Source organism: Lathyrus oleraceus, chromosome 2, assembly GCF_024323335.1.
Source record: "Lathyrus oleraceus cultivar Zhongwan6 chromosome 2, CAAS_Psat_ZW6_1.0, whole genome shotgun sequence".
In the NCBI taxonomy this organism is placed as follows: Eukaryota; Viridiplantae; Streptophyta; class Magnoliopsida; order Fabales; family Fabaceae; genus Lathyrus; species Lathyrus oleraceus.
In genome coordinates this window covers 391,401,059-391,421,992 of record NC_066580.1, presented here as the reverse complement: position 1 = coordinate 391,421,992, position 20,934 = coordinate 391,401,059, and positions in this window count along the sequence as shown.

Genomic DNA, 20,934 nt, shown 5'->3' with positions numbered 1-20,934 from the left:
TGACAGCATATGCTAAATTGTAGGTTGTGCAGTTTTATGTTTCAGCTTTTTCTTGGGCTATTCTTCAGGAAGTCAACAGCTTAGAGAAAATCCAGGAAACCAATAACCAAGCTACAATTAAGGAACCTAACAAATAGCCTATTTGTTAGCACACTAATATGTGGAAATTAGTTAGAATCCTATGTGGCATTACATGTGGAGGTCTTGAAGACTAAATCAGAAGATATATAGGCTCAAAATATGGAGATATATATGGAGAGAGTTTAGGAACTTGAAGACCTTGTTTGTAGCAGAATTTTTCTGCTAAAGTTGCAACAGCAAAGAACAAGTCTGCTGCAACTTTCTGAAGGCCCAAATCCAGTTGGGTGATTAGGTTATAAATAGCTGATTGTAATCTAGTTTTGGTAAGCCTCTTAGAATGAATTTTTAGGGGTGTGTGTAAGGTAAACCTCCCAATCTGTGGGAAGGTTACCATGTGTCTCTCAGTGGTAAACCTGAGAGTGTTTGTCACTCAAAGCCTATAGGCAAGAGTGATTATGTTCTTGAATGAAGCTGTGAAGCAAGTTCAAGGTGTTTGCACATTACATTGTATTTGTAGTGATAGGAATGGAAACTGGAGGTTTCTATCTAGGAGTTCCTAGGTATAGATTGCATTGGGTAGGGATTAAGTGATGAGTTGTAAACGGGGGAGTTTAACTCTGAATTGATACTACTAATAGTGGATCTTCTTCCTGGCTTGGTAGCCCCCAGATGTAGGTCATGTTGGACTGAATTGGGTTAACAATTACTTGTGTTTTTACCTTTTGCATGTTATAATTGTGCCAGTTATAAAATAAGGTAAACTTGTAATGCTGTAACAGATGATGTTCAAATCAACAGTAAGACATCATGCTGATAACTATGGAAGAAAACAACTGAAGTGAGTGCTAGGTTTGACTTCTGTTGAGTCTTTCTTCCTGAAGCACAGAACCAGGGGTTCATACATTCTAGGGCGACATAGAATGAGATGTCGTGACATCTGTGAACCTGTGCATATTAGTACAGTGGTTAATAACTATCTTGCTGTATTAGTTACAATGTTAGATCAGATGTCATGTCGTGGTGGATAACATCTGAATTCTGACTACACCAGAATTTCAATTGGTATCAGAGCAGGCATCCTGTTCTGTCTCTGGATGAGATCCATGGGTGATACTTTCTGGTATCTTGCAAGAAGTTATGGTAGTACTAATGTTGGAACCTGTGAAAGGTTCTGTACTTTCCCTGAATGGTCCCTTGAAGTAGGTGGATGGACTGTTCATGACAGGAATGGTGTGTACCTGTCTCTGGAGGGTGGCAATTGGCCTGTGTGTGGGACAGCTGTGCCAGTATTGAATCACAGTCAAACGTGGTATGGTCTTGGAGGCTGATCTGGTGAAGTGTGTGTTCATAGGTTGAGTTGTATTATGATTTCCGCTGCATAATACCTGGCAAAACTCAAACTCTGATGTTGTTTCCCCTCATGTGGATGTAAGGCTGCTGTATTCAAGATCTCATCATAATCTACTGAAGATGTCAAAGATACTTGAGTCCCCTCAAGTCCACTCATCATGACGTTCTCACTTCAGGATGGTAAGAATCACTTAATCACTGATTCTTTTACTCACTTGAGTAGGGTGTATGAAGACCTTGAAGACCTTCAAGGAAGGTTTGTTCCAAGGAGGTGGAACTAATGTTCTATGCGATGTTAGAACATGTTGTTCAACAAGTATGCAGCTACTGGTTGAAGAGCAGATGTTTTTAGGTATCAAACAAAGGGATACTTCTGTTTGGAACCTACTCCTGACCTGGAAGAGGAGACATCTGTGTGTGCTAAGTTGACAAGGGAAGGGTTAACTGTATGTGTGCTCAAGAAGGTCACCTTTAGAAGTCTGATCTCTAAAAGTTGAGCTGGTTGAGATGTGGCAGTGTGCAATCTCCTGCTGTTTGGCATATTCCTGTAGATTGAGCAGGGCTGGATAGGTGTTCCCTGAAGTACTATGCTGTGTTGGAAGACAAGTCCCCTGGATGTTAGCAGTCAATAATGGGGTAACCTGAGTGCTGTATCATCTACGAGGATTGGAACCATGAATCATGTTATTCAAACACCACGTGCAGAAGTGGCAGTTCTGTCAAGGAGTAAGAATATGAAGATTCAGAGGTTGGTTGAAGTAGTATGCCCTGGCAATGCATAACTACTATCGACTGGTATTGTGTGTCTCACTAGTACTTATGGTCAGCTGGAGTCTGATTGGAGGAGTTAGTTGCCACTGGTAGGGATAGTGTATGTCATGTTGAGACATATGTGTACAATGCATGGATATTGGTGTGGAGTATCCATGATTGTTAAGTTGAGGGGGAGTTTTGGTTAACCTCCTCAAGTCTGGTCAGCCTAGGGTCTGGTTGGCTGTTGACCTGTGTCACATGGGTTCTGGTGGTTGTGTGACACATTTGCAAGGAAGAATTCATCTCTCTCATTCCTAAGGGTGAATTTAATCTGGGAAGACTTTCAAAATTGTCTAGGTGCTTGCAAGCAGAAGATGTTGACACAAGAAGAGTATTTTCAAAGTATTCTTATGGTGGAAGTATCTGAAGGGATGATTGGGAAAGGATTTAAGATCAATGTCTACTTGTGCCAAGTGCAAGTGTTAAATTGATTATCCTTGGAGCTCAAGATAACTGATGTTCTTAAAGATGTTGGAACATCACTTCTTCAAGACCCTGTGCAGAATCACAGGAAGGACAGTACATTGGCTTATGATCTATCTCTTTGGTGGCAGCAAAAGCATATGATCTCTGAAAAGGTTTCCTGGCAAGAAACATGTTCAGCCTTGGTATGTACAAGAAGAAGAAGACATCATAGTCTTGATGGTGGTTACTTGGATCAGTTTATTTCTGATCTAGGTAAGGAAGTGCATTAGCTTATGCACACTGTGAAGTCAAGAACAAGTGGCAGTAGTCTTGACATCATGGAAACAACCTTGCCTTAGGATGGGGAATCCTTGGTAGAGCTGAAGGGTTAGTTTCTAACCGGTCCTTCTGAAGACTCATACATCAGAGTGTCTGATGTCTTTGGAGAAGAAGCAGGGATTCATCAAGGTGTGAGCTTGGATGACTTAACTGCAAACCTGCAGGATGGAGGTTGTTTACTCAAACTTGGTTCCACAATCAAGTCTATGAGAACATTGAACTCTTGTTCTGTGAAGGGAGGAAGTTCTTTCAAGTGGCAGAAGAAGGAGCTGAATTCAACAGCTGGATGTCAAAACACAATGTTGTGACATTTGGTTCAACATCAGATTCTTAGTTGGTGAAGTGGCACATCAACTTGAGATAGAAAGGTCTACAGGGTTGTAGATTGGATACTTCAAAAAGCTTGAAGTTCAAGTCTCACTTGGAAGGTCAGAATATCTTTGGGAGAAGTCTGATAAACTTGGGGAGGTCAAAAAGCAGCATTTGACCTTGTCATATGAGGATTCATGAAGGAGGTAATCAACCAGTGGCATTTGGTCTATCTCAGGAGTGAGTTCGAAGAATCAAGATAATCCATATGGCAGCTGATTATTCTTGAGGAAAGTCTGAGACAAATTACTTTTGAGCAGAAAAGTAGTAAGTTGAAGACTAAAGGAGGTGTTTTCTATTCATCCCTTGGAGCTTGTGGTAGGAGTTCTGAGCTATCTATGGAAGATTATCTCTTGTAATGGGATGAAAATGTATATGTCCCAATGTATGTCTGGGTTCTTCTTGATCAACCCGGTGACTCAGTGATATCTGAAGACTATCAGATGGTGTGCCTTGTCCTGTTATGAAGGATGTCCCAGCTGATGTTAGAACATCTTGTGAAGTGGTCTTCTGTTCTGGTTAGAAGAGAGATTGACACAGAGTGTGAATGTGTTCAGCTAAGAGGGTTGAACAGAGGGTGTGCTCTTGAAGACATGAAGATGCGTCTTATGTTTTCCATTCATCAAGTGGTCTGGAGTCTCTTTGAATCAGGAAGTATGTGAAGGTCCAACTTTGGGATGTTGGATATGCCCATGTGTGATCTCCAAGCGTCAAGAGGAGAATGGGTTGTTCATGACAGGGGGAGTTCTGTCCTTGCACTGCAAGTAATCATCAAGCTTGTGGTCTATGTGTTCTCAGATAACAAGGTTTGGAAACCTGTTAGATAGTGGGATAAAGTTGGTATGTGTCAAGGCTGAGTGAGCAGAAGAATGTCTGACCGGATGTCATGACAATATGGAAGCATATGCCAGTAGGACATTCTGGCTGGTACAGGTGCTGGAGTTACAGCAGCTGTTATTTGATGAATGCACAGATTTAGGGGGAGAAGAAGTACCCTTGTGCATGTGTGTATTACTAGTAGCCATAACTAGTAATTGTTTTTGCTCCTGCTGCTGACTAAACTACTATTATGTGGTTTAAACTGCTGATAGTTTGCCTTGTTAACAAAAAGGACAGAGTATTCACAAGATGTCTTAACATAAGATATCTTATGTGCCTGCTGGAGTTCAAGAAAGTGTTCATGCAGGAGTGGATCAAGATGTCAGACTCAAAGTCTTGGAATCTGATATGGCTGTACCTACTGTAAAGATCAAGTGGATGTGAACTTGGTTGAAACTGTGAAGTAAAACCAAGTCTGGAACTCTGTCAGTGTGCTCTGGCTATGTTGCTGGCTTTGGCAACATTTTTGACAAAAAGGGGGAGTAATAACCACCAATACCCCTGACAAACAGAGTGGGTCTCTACAACAGACTCTCATGACAGATCTGAAGATTCCCCCCTGCAGCTGATGTTGAAGTTTAGGTGCAACTTCTAACATGTGTGTGCTGCTATGCGAAGTTTTTATTTAACTTCCATGTGTGTGAGTGTGCTGCCACTCTGAGTGTATTAGCTAGTAGTATTCCGCTGCCATGAACTCTGTTATGGGGATCAAAGTGTTTTAGCCAAAAAATTTGCCAAAGGGGGAGTTTGTAGGTGTTTAATTGGCTGCATTATATGGTAAAACACTAATGTCTTGACTGATGTCATGACATGTATATGTGACTACATTGTAGTTACTGCAGGACTAGCTAACACAGGATTATTGAATGCTGTGACATTCATACCTGTCAACAGATACTAAGGAACAGAAGTTCTGTTAGAACTTAGTATGCATTTGCAGTCTGGTTATCAAGGAAGAACCAGACCTGGCATAAGGCCTACTGACTGAATGTCAAACTGGATGTTGTGACATTCATCATTGACAGCAGCTACTGAAGATTAGGCAGAGTGGTGTTCTGCTATACTTCAGCATGTAACTTAGTTTGTTCTTCAAGAGAATAACAGAACTAACTTAAGGCCAAATGTGTAAATGTTAAGTTGGACACTTTGACATTTATTAATGTAAGCTGTTACTGTAGTATGGTCATTTTGATCCTGTACAGGTCAGCAAAATTGTACAGTCTGTTTTCTGGAAAAACAGACTCAGCATATGGACCTTGATGTCAAGCTGAATGTCGTGACATTCATGCCTGACAGCATATGCTAAATTGTAGGTTGTGCAGTTTTCTGTTTCAGCTTTTTCTTGGGCTATTCTTCAGGAAGTCAACAGCTTAGAGAAAATCCAGGAAACCAACAACCAAGCTACAATTAAGGAACCTAACAAATAGCCTATTTGTTAGCACACTAATATGTGGAAATTAGTTAGAATCCTATGTGGCATTACATGTGGAGGTCTTGAAGACTAAATCAGAAGATATATAGGCTCAAAATATGGAGATATATATGGAGAGAGTTTAGGAACTTGAAGACCTTGTTTGTAGCAGAATTTTTCTGCTGAAGTTGCAACAGCAAAGAACAAGTCTGCTGCAACTTTCTGAAGGCCCAAATCCAGTTGGGTGATTAGGTTATAAATAGCTGATTGTAATCTAGTTTTTGTAAGCCTCTTAGAATGAATTTTTAGGGGTGTGTGTAAGGTAAACCTCCCAATCTGTGGGAAGGTTACCATGTGTCTCTCAGTGGTAAACCTGAGAGTGTTTGTCACTCAAAGCCTGTAGGCAAGAGTGATTATGTTCTTGAATGAAGTTGTGAAGCAAGTTCAAGGTGTTTGCACATTACATTGTATTTGTAGTGATAGGAATGGAAACTGGAGGTTTCTATCTAGGAGTTCCTAGGTATAGATTGCATTGGGTAGGGATTAAGTGATGAGTTGTAAACGGGGGAGTTTAACTTCGAATTGATACTACTAATAGTGGATCTTCTTCCTGGCTTGGTAGCCCCCAGATGTAGGTCATGTTGGACTAAACTGGGTTAACAATTACTTGTGTTTTTACCTTTTGCATGTTATAATTGTGCCAGTTATAAAATAAGGTAAACTTGTAATGCTGTATTAGATGATGTTCAAATCAACAGTAAGACATCATGCTGATAACTATGGAAGAAAACAACTGAAGTGAGTGCTAGGTTTGACTTCTGTTGAGTCTTTCTTCCTGAAGCACAGAACCAGGGGTTCATACATTCTAGGGCGACATAGAATGAGATGTCGTGACAGCTGTGAACGTGTGCATATTAGTACAGTGGTTAATAACTATCTTGCTGTATTAGTTACAATGTTAGATCAGATGTCATGTCGTGGTGGATAACATCTGAATTCTGACTACACCAGAATTTCAGTGTTCATCTGGACTTAATCAGAAATTAGGGCTTCATGGTTATCTGCAACAGGAAATGTTTGGTTGGAAGTAGAGGAGCTCATCCATGTCATGATTAGAGAGGCATCTTGGTTTAGGAAGACTCACAATCATCTCAGAAAGATCCATTGGCAAACAGTGCAATCAGTCCCCAATCATTTTTGCCCTAAAACTAGGGTTTGGTATAAAATCAGTTTATTTCTGATTCTTTGGGTGAAACTCTTTTCCATGGCCCTAAATATGTCCACAGGGGTCTACATACAAAAAATCAGCTCTTTATTTGAGCCAGAAGTACTTCAATTGATAAATGGAATCGGGAATCAGACAGTTTGGGAAAAGTCAATTGTAGGGCCAGAAAAGTCAACTCCTGACTTTTTGAGAGTGGAATCTCAAAATTCATGCCTAGGGGATCCTACATGTGGAATTTGATCAAGGTTGGATCATGGATTCATCATTTAATCAGGAATTGGCAAAGTTACTTAATTTGGAAATGGTTGACTTTCCATTTAGGGCAAGTTTTCATGATTGTTGCACTCACTTTAAGCCCATTTTCCATCAGGATAAAAGCTCCATTTGAAAATTTCTCCAACATGAAAGGTTTTCCTCTTGTTCCAAGCTTTCTAGAGATATAAAGTTTGCTTCATTTGGATCAAAATTGAGAAAGTTATGCTTAGTCAAAGTGAGACATTTTTTTAGGACACTTAGAAAAATTTCTAAGTCCAAAATCTTCAAAGTTTGTCAAGACTTCTTGGCCAGTTTTCTTTCACTTCAAAGCATCATTTGAAAAAAAATTCTTCACAACAATTGTACATTGCCATGTCCTCTTTCACATCATTTTGGAATCATCTCATTTGGATTCATGGTTTGAGAAATACATTCACTTAAAGTTGGCATCATGACCTGATTTTCTAGGCAGCATTTAGGCCAAACTGGCCCAACCAGTTTTGCATGATGAAACCTGAACTTGAGGGCCATTTTTCACCTCTTTCCATTCATCATTTAAACTTGTGCTCAACATGAAAGATGCTATACTCCATGAGATCTTTCTACTGTTTGCATTATTTCATCATTTGGTAGCTTTCTCATTAAGTTACATCGCCTTAAAGTCACCACCTTGGAAGGTTTTCTTGCTTGCCAAACCATGCTTCACAAACCAGCCCACGTTTTGCTACCACATTTGGCTATGCATTGGATATTCATTCACTTAAATTTGGCCCAAAATAACACAAGCTTCACATGCCCTCATACACCTCACTTTGCACTTTTATTCTTATGGATATCATTTGTTTCAAAGCCCATTTAAACACTTGACCTACATATTTAAAAGAGGCAAACCCTAAACCTAGAGGAGGCATTGGAATTTCGTGGCAAGAGCATCACAAGTCAGCAAGTTGAAGCCTTGAAATACCAAGAAGGAAGCACCATTCCACTTCTATTTTCCACTAGGTAATCATCTCTTCCATGGCCATGTTTTATCTATGCTTGGTTACCATGCTCATCATTATTACCATGTCAATCATATGCTTGTGTTAATGCTATTGATTTATGTTGAATTTTTTGCCTTTGCCCGTGTCCATGTTGACCTCTTATGGTCAACTTTTCTCCATGATTAAGCCATTATTTTTACTAAAACAAGTCACCATGATGATCTACACATTTTGTACTTGAATTTTGGTTTTTATTTCATCTCATTTGGTGCACTATAGCGCTTGCATTCTTGAGTGGAAGTTTGGAAAAAATCATTGCATGAGCTGCATTTTCGTGCATGCATGGCATTAGGGTTAGGTTTAGTGAAGAAGATGAATACGTGGCGCTTTAAGAGCCCTCAGATCCAATGCTCTTGTTATAATCCTGACCGTGCATTCTGTTTTTGTCCTTTAGTCACTTAAGTGACCATGACCAATTGATAACATGTCTACATGATTTATTTTAATAAAATGTTATTTAGTGTGTCACGCTGGACTTAATGTTTTGGACTGGGACTTTGCACATTTGCTCTTCACACCCTCCCTTTCCTGGCCCATCAACACTAACACATGTCCATTTTTATTTTCTTTTTTTAATTCACATCTATTTTTCTGTTTTGATTTTAGTTATTTAAAATATTTTCTTTGTCCATAAAATTACCCAAAAATATTTTTCACTTTTCTTAATGTCTTATTTAATTTTATTTAATTTTTATTTTCGTATTTATTTAATGTTAATATTTTATTTTAATTATTTATTCTAAATGGTCCATTTTAACACACATTTTTTTCTTGATTTTAGTTTCATGACTTAAAATTATTTTTAGCATTTGATTTTTGGGATGAAGGTTGGCCAATGTCCCATGGTCAACCTGACGTTTTCTTGGAATTTTATTTCCTATTTTCAATTTATTTTGGATTTATTTTTAACCTAGTCTTGTGGTTGACTTTTGGTTTGACCTTTGTTTATTTTCAATTAATTTATGCACTCATTTTCATTATTTTTAAAATCTTTTTGGGGGATGATGATGTCCTGACCCCACCTAACTTAGTTTAAGTTTTCATAATTTTCTTGATTAATTTGCTATTTATTTCATATTTTTTAAGTTGACTTGAATTTTCAGTTGACTTCTTTATGATTGATGTTTGACTTAGGGATTGCTTATGGCAATTGAAGATATCTTTTGATCCTCCCTTGTTCATCTCATATGCCATGTATTAGAGGCCTTTCATCTTGATTTTATTTGGTCCTTACCTCATTTCCTGATTAAATTATTTAGTAGACCCTTTTTATGCATATTTTCATCTGTCTGATTCATCTATCATCTTTTATACTTGTTTCTTTCATCCATGCTTCTATTGCTTGATTGTTTGACATGTTCATAATCTCATGCATTGTTTAATGCCCCATTATTTCATTCTTAGATTCTTTGACTTGATTATGCATTTGTTTGCTTATCTGATTTGATTGATAACTGTTGCCTACTTGTATGATGAATGAGGCATATATTCTTATTGTTTGATTGCCATGAACCATCCCCATTCATAACAAATGTACCCCTCTACCATGAAGTGTATAATATTTATTATTTCATTCTTTATTCATATGTTAATACAAGAATTAAAACGAACATCCGATAATCATTTCAAAACAAGATCAAAAGCTCGATCCAACTTCGAGTAATCATTTTCAAAACTTAACAGAACCAGCACATACTCATCCATCCGTTTGTAAGTCGATTGCTTCATGCATCACCATCTACCTGTAAGTCGATTGCTTCTGGCATCGCCATCTACCCTTATCCATGGCTCCTTTCCTTGCTCCATCCGTCGATTCTTGTTCCGTTTAGGTAGCACCCATTAGGTAGAACCCTTTGTATGATAACATAGGTAGAATTCCCTTATTCTTTGCATGCTAACATTAGGTAGATGTTCCCCTCTGTAAATCCTAACACATAGGTCCGCATTGCATGAAAACTCTAGGGCAGAGCTTCCCCACTTTTAGACCTTCCGTGCGTCTCCGATCTTGTGGCATGTCAGTCCGTTCTATTGCAAAGAGGTAACTACCTAAGACTCGATTCAGCGAGCTGTGACACCTACTGCTAGGACGTTGAACACATTGCCCACTTTCCTTTGACACAACTAGTGTCCTCTTTTGTAAGTCCATGTTCAGATGGCAATCCTTAACCCCTAGTTAGCCGAACTACGACAACTCTGATTCTCATGTTCAGATGAGATACGTAGGCACGAGATGTGATGTCTTGCCGAGTTTGACTGACGACTGACAACTAATCCTTGTTTGCTTTCGCCCTTGCTGCGATTCTTTTCTCTCGCCCTCGTTGCGATCGAGACCTTCCCTTTCTCTTGCCCTAGTTGCAATCGAGACCCTTATTCCCGTAGTTAGCTGAACTACATTTTGCTCTGATTCTCATTCCCGATGAGATACGTAGGCATAAGACGCGATGTCTTACCGAGCACACTTCTCTTTAACCCATAGGTAGCCGAGCTATGAAGACTCTGATTCTCATATTCAGATGAGATACGTAGGCAGCGGATGCGACATCCTTGCGAGTCATTTCCTTTTAACTTTCTTTTAGCATATAGTACTTTAGATATACCTACACCCTTTAGACTAGAACAACAAGAGTGGATCCCGTAGAGTACTACGGATGCGTAGGGGTGCTAATACCTTCCCTTCGCATAATCGACTCCCGAACCCAAGATTTGGTTGCGAGACCTTGTCTTTTCCTTTTTCTTCAGGTTTTCTTCGATCGTTTCCTTTCCCTCCTTTGGGATAAATAACGAACGGTGGCGACTCTTCTGTTTTTTTCCCTCGTCGGTTAATTTTTTCGCACCAGTTACGGCAGTCCCGTGGGGACTTCTTCTTCAAATCATTCCATTCCTGCTGTGAAGGGTGTGAACCCTGTTGTTGTCAAAGCTGATAAAGCTCCTATCCTGATTGGCCAGTCTGGAAAATTGAGAGAGGATGGTGATGAGATGTTGAGGCTCATCAAGAGGAGTGAGTACAACGTTGTGTAGCAGTTGCTTCAAACTTCATCAAAGATATTTGTCCTATCTTTGTTGATGAATTCAGAGCCACGCCGTGAAGCATTGCAAAGGGTGCTAGACGTGGCATATGTGGATCACAATGTCACAATTGAACAGTTTGATAGCATCGTTGCAAATATAACTGCCTGCAACAATTTGAGCTTCTGTGATGATGATCTTCCCGAGGAGGGAAAAGACCACAATTTGGCCTTACATATCTCTATGAACTGTAAAGACGATGCCTTGTCCAATGTGTTGGTGGATACAGGGTCATCACTTAATGTATTTCCAAAGTCCACTCTTACCAAACTTTCATATCAAAGACCTCCCATGAGGCAAAGTGGAGTGGTAGTAAAAGCTTTTGATGGATCGCGTAAAACCGTGATCGGTGAATTAGACCTCCCGATCAAAATTGGACCTAGTGATTTCCAGATCACTTTCCAAGTTATTGACATACATCCATCGTACAACTGTTTACTTGGTAGACCATGGATTCACGAGGCAGGCGCCGTGACATCCACCCTGCACCAAAAGTTGAAGTTCGTCAAGAACAAGAAGTTGGTGGTGATAGGGGGAGAGAAGGCTCTCTTGGTCAGCCATTTATCTTCCTTTTCCTACATCGATGTTGAGGATGAGATTGGAACTCCATACCAAGCCTTCTCTATTGCTGAGCCTTCTAGGAAAGGACTTTCTTCATTTGTCTCCTACAATGGTGCGAAGTTGGCCATCGAGCATGGCGCAACTAATGGTTTGGGGAAAATGATAAAGATGGAAGATAATAAATCCCGGCCTGGTATAGGGTATTCTTCCGGTGTTCCTAATGATCTTGGGCTGTTTCAGAATGGAGGTTTCATCCATACCGAGGGAGATCAAGAAGTTGCTGCCATCATTGAAGAAGATGAAGAGGAAGACCTCGACAACTTTGTTATACATGGCGGGATCTGCAATAATTGGGTCGTTGTTGATGTTCCAACAGTTATCCATAAGTCAACGTAATATGTTCATTCTTGTTTAAAAACCCTTCTCCCATGCCAAAAGGAGAAGTGAAGACTGTAGCGGGGTATTCGTTACCATTAGAGATATTGACTAAATCCAAGGTAAATCATACAAGTCGAGTCGCCACCGCACTTCTATTTATCCAAAGGAATGGTTAGAAAGCGAACAAAAACCTAAAAGTTTTATCGAATCAAAAACTAGTAAAAATATCAGAGATCTGGGTAAGGGGGTTGGTTATGCAATGGGAAGGTATTAGGCACCCAAAGCATCCTAGGTACTCCTAGGGAGCCCTTTTCACATTTCTTGCAAAGGTTGTTATTTTTTTTTTTTGAAAATTTATTTGTGCAAACATGATTGAAGGGATGAGAAAAGCGTGTATGTTTATCTAATGTATTACTTACTAAAAGAAGGGTCAAAAGAGAATGACTTGCATGGACGTCGCATCCACTGCATACGTATCTCATATGAATCTGAGAATCAGAGTCTTCGTAGCTCGGCTACCTATGGGTTAAAGAGGGGTGTGTTTTGGGGTGAACGACGTTACTACGCAATCTACCGGATGCTCGACCTTTGGAGACTTACTCGCTTGTAGTAGAAGGAGATAACGTGTTCATAGGAGAAGAAAAATCAATGAGTTTGGGGTTTTAGGGATGCTTATGCAAAAAGGCAGTCCTAGATGAAGGAACCGCGCTACCTTAAATGACATGCCACGAGAGGTTATACGAAACCTAAGAAATCGGTAACATGCGGGAAAAGTAAAGGGATCGAGAGATCTACCGTACGGATAAAGATCCGAAGTAACAGCAATTAGATAAATAAGAAACCCAAAGACTCTTCCAAGCTAAACACCATCAAAGAAAGCGAGTCAGTACAGGTAATCGGAATAGACCTCCAGGGGGTACCCCACAAATAAAGTGGAACACAAAGCAAGCTATCCCTGCAAGAGTATGTGAGCCCTCACAAAACAAAACTCAACAAACAGGTTAGAGAAACAAGATAGGGTAATCAAGAGTTGCCCCCAAATCAAAATGTAACCACATGAATCATGCCATTAAAATTCATAAAAAGCTAACAAAAAGCAACCAAGGGTAGGAAGCCTAAACCTCTTGTCAAACACATGCATCAAAAGGGTATCAAATTCACCCATAATACCTCATACATTCAGAGCATTCAAATTAAAAGCATAAAGTAATGGGAATAAGGCAAACCTGACTGAAGAGATCGAATGAAATTGAATTGCCCGGTTGGGTTTGCAAAGCAATCTGAGGGTTTATATGAGAGGGAATTGGTTCTTTGTCGATGAGTTCCCTTCAGTCTCTGGAGGTTGCTCTAAACTCTGTTAGCTCTTCTCTCACTATCTTTTTTCCTTCCAGGGTAATAAGAATAGAATGGCCTTTTGTTTCACTGAAACTCTGAATTTATAACCTGATTTTTGTGGACCTGTGGGCTCAAATGAGAGAGGCCCAAGTCCAAAAAAAATTTGTTATATTTTATTTATTTATTTATTTATTTATTTATTTATTTTTCGTTTTTTTTAAACACGTGGGCTTCGCCTAGCGAGCATGACAGTTCAAGAAATTCCTCTGAGCATAGGTGATTCTGGTGGCTTTTCTTGGGACTCGCTAAGCGACCCATTCTCGTTTTTTTTAAACACGTGGGCTTCGCCTAGCGAGCATGACAGTTCAAGAAATTCCTCTGAGCATAGGTGATTCTGGTGGCTTTTCTTGGGACTCGCTAAGCGACCCATTCTGCTCGCCTAGCGAACATGACAGCTCATGAACAAACTTTTGCTCCTTCAAGATTAACGTTTTGACTGACGAATAGACCCCATTTGAACCTGTTGGAAGTATCTCAAGCCATTCCCTTGTGTTGACTGATCATCTAAATAGAACCCACAAAGTGTCTTGGATGATACTCAAGCTTCAAACAAAAGATGTTAGTGACACATTTTTGTGCTTTTGGTTAGTAAACAAAAGTAAGAGAAACAATGATGTATAATTCAAGCATGCTTGGTGATCTCAAACCAATCACAAGGAGTCTCACCCAAAGGCAAAGGGAACCAAGATGCTAAAGATCCTTGAGGCAATGAAAATGCAATGTTATGATGCCATGAGGGATCTTAGGGTCAAAATTGGGGTCTTACAATGACATTGTTGGCATAATTGATTAATACAATGATATTCATTCGATAATCGCATGTTAAATGTTTGTTTTTCAAATTATTTTCATTTTTGTTTTTCGCATGAAATTGGTGATCACCATAAAACCCTAAAAAAGAGAATAAAATCAATTTTTTTCATCTGCATAATGATTTGCCTTGTTTGAATTCTGAAATCTCTTTTATACTCAAAATCATTATACAGGTTGATCAAACCCATTGAACATAATGATCCAACACCATCTCCCAACTTTGAGTTCCCTATATTTGAGGCAGAAGAAGATGATGTTGAAGAGATTCCTGATGAGATTACCCATCTGCTTGAGTACGAGGAGAAGGTCATTCAACCACATCTTGAGGATCTGGAAACAGTCAACTTGGGGTCTGAAGACTGTATTCGTGAAGTGAAGATTGGGGCACTCCTTGAAGAGTCCGTTAAGAAGGGGTTGATTGAGTTGTTACGAGAATATGTCGACGTCTTTGCCTGGTCGTGTGAAGACATGCCTGGTCTAGATACTGATATCGTGCAACATTTCTTGCTGTTGAAGCCTGAGTGTGTGCCTGTGAAGCAAAAGCTCAGAAGAACTCATCCTGATATGGCAGTGAAGATTAAAGAAGAAGTTCATAAGCAAATTGATATGGGGTTTCTGGTGACTTCTACATATCCTCAATGGGTGGCCAATATTGTGTCTGTACCTAAGAAAGATGGAAAAGTCCGAATGTGCATGGATTACCGTGACTTGAATAAAGCTAGCCCAAAAGATAATTTTCCTCTACCACACATTGATATGTTGGTAGACAATACGGCTAAATTTAATGTCTTTTCATTTATGGACGGATTTTCCGGTTATAATCAGATTAAAATGGCACCCGAGGATATGGAGAAGACAACATTCATCACACCTTAGGGAACATTCTGTTATCGAGTGATGCCCTTCGGTTTGAAGAACGCTGGAGCCACGTATCAACGTGCTATGACTACCTTGTTTCATGACATGATGCACAAGGAGATCGAGGTGTATGTCGATGATATGATTGCAAAGTCGAAAATGGAAGCTGAAATTGTAGAACACTTGTTAAAGCTTTTCCAACGTTTGAGGAAGTACAAACTCCGCTTGAATCCGAACAAGTGTACATTTGGAGTCCGTTCCGGCAAGTTATTGGGCTTTATTGTCAGCGAGAAAGGTATTGAAGTTAATCCTGCCAAGGTCAAAGAAATACAAGAGATGTATGCGCCCAAAACTGAGAAGCAAGTCCGAGGTTTTCTTGGCCACTTGAATTACATTTCGAGATTTATATCCCACATGAATGCCACATGTGCGACTATATTCAAGCTCCTCTGGAAAGATCAGTGTCATGATTGGACCGAGGATTGCCAAAAAGCCTTTGACAGTATCAAAGAGTATTTGTCCGAACCTCCGATTCTGTCTCCATCTGTTGAAGGGAGACCGTTGATTATGTACCTGACTGTGCTTGATGATTCCATGGGTTGTGTCCTTGGTCAGCAAGATGAATCAGGAAAGAAAGAGTATGCAATATACTACATGAGTAAGAAGTTCACTGATTGTGAGTCTCGATACTCAATGCTTGAGAAGACATGTTGTGCTTTGGCTTGGGCTGCTAAGCGTTTACGCCAGTATATGTTGAATCATACAACTTGGTTGATATCTAAAATGGATCCGATCAAGTATATCTTTGAGAAGCCTACTTTAACTGGGAGAATTTCCCGTTGGCAGATGCTATTATCTGAGTACGATATTGAGTATCGAGCTCAAAAAGCTATTAAAGTTAGTATCTTGGCTGACCATTTGGCACATCTACCAATTGAAGATTATCAGTCCGTGCAATACGACTTCCCTGATGAGGAGATTCTGTATTTTAAAATTAAATATTGTGATGAGCCTACGCTCGATGAAGGGCCAGAGCTTGGTTCCCGATGGGGTATGGTGTTCGATGGCGCTGTCAATCAGTATGGAAATGGTATTGGGGCAGTGATTATTACTCCTCAAGGCACACATTTTCCTTTTACAGCAAGGCTAACTTTCAAATGCACGAATAATATGGCGGAGTATGAGGCTTGTATTATGGGTTTGGAAGAATGTATTGATCTTAGGATCAAACATCTTGATGTTTATGGCGATTCGGCCCTTGTGGTTAATCAGATTAAGGGTGAATGGGAGACGAATCAGCCTGGCCTCATCCCATATAGAGATTATGCGAGGAGGATTTCAACTTTCTTTACTAAAGTTGACTTCCATCATATTCCTCGAGATGAGAATCGGATGGCGGATGCTCTCGCTACGCTTGCTTCAATGATTGCTGTCAATTAATGGAATGAAGTCCCAAATATTACCGTGATGCGCTTGGATAGACCAACTCACGTGTTTGCAGTTGAGGAGGTGAAAGATGATAAGCCATGGTATTATGATATCAAGTGCTTTCTCCGAAGTCAGAATTACCCGCCTGGGGCATCTGTTAAAGATAAGAAGACTTTAAGAAGATTATCTGGCAGTTTCTACCTTAATGGTGATGTGCTTTACAAGAGAAATTTTGATATGGTTTTGCTCAGATGCGTTGTTAGACACGAAGCAGACCTGTTGATGACTGAAGTCCATGAGGGTTCATTTGGTACTCATTCCAATGGACATGCCATGGCGAAGAAGATGTTGAGAGCAGGCTACTATTGGCTGACAATGGAGTCTGACTGCTGCAAATACGTAAAGAAATGCCACAAGTGTCAGATTTATGCGGACAAGATTCATGTTCCCCCGACACTTCTGAATGTTGTTTCCTCACCATGGCCTTTCTCCATGTGGGAAATTGACATGATTGGCATGGTTGAGCCCAAGGCGTCAAACGGTCACCATTTTATTCTCGTAGCCATTGGTTACTTCACAAAGTGGATTGAAGCGGCATCGTATGCAAATGTGACCAGGCAGGTGGTTGTGAGGTTTATCAAGAACCAACTTATATGTCGATATGGTGTGCCAGACAAGATCATTACTGATAATGGGTCTAACTTGAACAATAAGATGATGAAAGAGCTGTGTAGTGAGTTCAAGATTGCACATCATAATTCTTCTCCCTATAGACCCAAGATGAATGGGGCTGTTGAAGCTGCTAACAAGAACATCAAGAAGATTATTCAGAAAATGGTTGTTACATACAAAGATTGGCATGAGATGCTGCCATTTGCTTTGCATGGCTATCGTACATCCGTCTGCACTTCAACAGGGGCAACCCCTTTCTCCCTTGTATATGGCATGGAAATTGTGCTCCCCGTGGAGGTCGAGATCCCATCAATGAGAGTATTGATGGAAGCCAAGTTGACTGAGGTTGAATGGGTTCAGAGTCGTTATGACCAACTGAATTTGATTGAAGAGAAGAGATTAACTGCCATGTGTCATGGTCAGTTATATCAACAAAGGATGAAGAAAGCCTTTGATAAAAAGGTCAAGCCTCGTGTGTTCCGAGAAGGTGACCTCGTACTCAAGAAAGTCTTGTCTTTCGCGCCCGATTCCAGGGGCAAGTGGACTCCAAACTATGAAGGTCCATACGTTGTTAAGAGAGCCTTTTCAGGCGGTGCTCTGTTGCTTACAACTATGGATGAGGAGGGTTTCACTCGTCCTGTGAATTCAGATGCATTCACGAAATACTTTGCCTAAAATATAAAAAATAAACAGAATAGCTCGCTAAGTTGAAAACCCGAAAGGGCGACTTGGGCAAAATGAGCGTCTCAGTGGATTGAAAACCCGAAAGGGCGATCCAGGCAAAAGTTAGAGACATGAAAAAAATGAATATATATATCCCGCTAGATTGAGTACCTCACCCTGGGGCAATCTAGGCAAAAATTAGGGATTTGGCAAGTAACTGCATCCTGACAAGACTTTGTTCTACACCTGTCGTCCGTCAAAGATTCTCGCTCAGTCAATCAACTGAAGTTTCGAATACAGTGGATTCAGAGTTGGTGGAGAAACAATCATTATGTTCAATGTAGCCCTTTTCCATGTATATCACCAATTTCAAATTTGTAAAGATCCATGGAGTCTCGCCATTTGCGGACTACCATTCTCTTAAATAAATTTGAGCCTTTATCCAATTCTTTGCACTCGTATTTGTTTTTGTTTAACAAACGTTTGCATGTTTTAATTGATGAATATCATTGTCTTAAACAAATAAAGTTTTCATGAATAAACTGTTTTGAACAAAGTGAACATTCACAATGACTGAAAGGATAAGTGGAATGTCCTCAGTGCTTTCCCAAGGATAGTACGATCACTAAAGGGTAAGACATTTGTTCATATTCTGGCATTCTTGCTCCTTGTATCCTCTTCATCAGCTTCCCATGGAGTCTGGTATGAGAAGTTCTCCTTGATGACAGTGGATTGATTTGTCTTATGAATTGCTTTCCCCTAGTTGGATTTTCATCCAACGCATTCCCGGTAGTTTGTTTCTGTATACGTACTTGTTTCTCCTGCAGAGTTTTAGCAATCCATGTTTGGCATATGTTTGATCTGTGAATGATCCCTTCTGTTCCATTTTTTTGCCTCGATCTTTTAGAGATGTGCATCCCTCTATATCAGGCACTAGCATTTGTATTTTATCATTTGTATGGTTGTCATCCCTTGTGTGGACTGACCTAAAATCCCTTATAGATTGATAAAAGTTGATATGCTTTAAGTTGAGGATATTCCTTGTCCTGACTATCTACTCACAAGGAAGTTTGTCTTTCCCCAGCCTGAGTAAGAATCTCCAGCGGAGTAGGCATGTGTTCCCTGCAGAGCTATCTTTCAGATATTTGTCTCCTCAGCAGAAAGTTACCTAGTGCAATTGATGAAGGTTTTTTTCCCTTTTCATTTATTTTTGAAAAGGGGGTATCCCCGATATGTCTCTTGTTGATGAAGGACTCATTTCCAGTTTCTCCAACAAGGATAGTTTCCTCAAGAGCATTTGCAGCTTGTCCCCGGTAGGGTTTCCAGATCAGAGTTTGATGTTTGTATTTCCTTTGAGTCTGAAGATTTCTTCTAGCATTAAGAGCTGGTGGTGAAGATGTTTATTTCCTTCCCCAGTGGAGCAAAATGCTATTATTCCCCTTTGCAGAGTTTCCTCTCCGGCAGGTAGAAGGGAGTGTTTTGATTGGTGTATATCTGATTGGTGGTTGTTCCCCATGGAGTTTCACATCATTCCTTAATAAGCTTTCCCAGTAAAGCTTCTTCTCTGACGGATCTTATTGTTATTAAACCACCTGTCCCCAAGAGAGTTAATGGAAACTCCCCGACAGATTTTCTGCATCTTCCTTATGTCAGGATTGTTTGATCCTGGAAGACTTCTCCTGTGCAGAGTGTTATCTCCTGCAGTTGGAAGCTTTGACTTTGCTTATCCCCAGTTGTGGTTAAAGACTTCTCTTGTTTACTCTTATCCCAGAGATAATCCCCCATCAGAGTTGAGTTCTCTGTTTGATTATCTTCTTTCGCTGCTCCTGAATACATCTTCTTTTAGTTATTCCCAAGTTGAGTTCTCTAGTAGGCTTCGCCCTTCTTGTCGAGACGTTTGTCGAGTGTCTGTTCGTGATTCTTGGACTTGTTTGTGTTAGATATGTCTGTTTGTCAGCATTAATCATACACAAATTATGCATATACATGCATAATCATAGCATTCAGATATTCATGATTGCATTCTTTGCCATATATCTTTGCTTGTTATCTCCTGCTATTGGTGAAATGTTCTTCCCTAAGCATATGTTTGAGTCTGATCTCTCCATATAGAGTCAGCCCCATAGACAGAAAGTGTCTATCTTTTTTTCTTTCTTCCCCACCGAGTTATGTCCTCATGGATGATTATTGTTTCAGTTTCCTCCCCAGTTGTGTATCGGGATGGAATTACTCCCCTGAGTTATATCCTCATCGGGTTAAGTCTTGTTTGATTGTGTCTTTCTAGTTTGTTCCTAGATTGATTCATTTCTTGTTATCCCATGCAGTTCCCTGTGGTTCAGTTGTTCAATTGCTCAGTAACCAGTAATTGTTCATCCTTTCCCCAGCGGATCTTGTGGCCTTTTACCCAGTAACCGGTAGTGATAAGTCCTCTTTCTGTGGTTTTCTACCCAGTAACAGGTAGATGTAATCCCCTCTTTGTTGGTTATCTTTACCCAGTATCGATATTGATATTCCTTCATTTTTGAGTATACCACCCAGTAACCGGTGATATATCTCCTGGATAATTGCTTTTGCCAGGCAATTCATCCCTAGCGAGTCATCTTTCATTTACCCTTGTTTGGTAATGATTGTTTCTCCTTCTGATTGGTCAGCATTTTATACCCAGTAATCGGTATCCCGATGTCCTTTCTTTTCGGTTGATTTATCCTTTATTAACCCAGGAACCAGTTGTGGATAATCTTCCATGCGAGTATGTTATTTACGTTTTACCCATATAACGGTAGTAGATAATATATCTCATGCGCTCTCCAGTCGAAGTCTTTTTCTTCCCCAGTCAAGTAAGATTTGTATTCCCTTGTGGAATCGAATGTCCATCCTGTAAGTCGAGTTTAATTTTTCAACCCCCCTTTCGGATGATCAGTGTCTTGGAT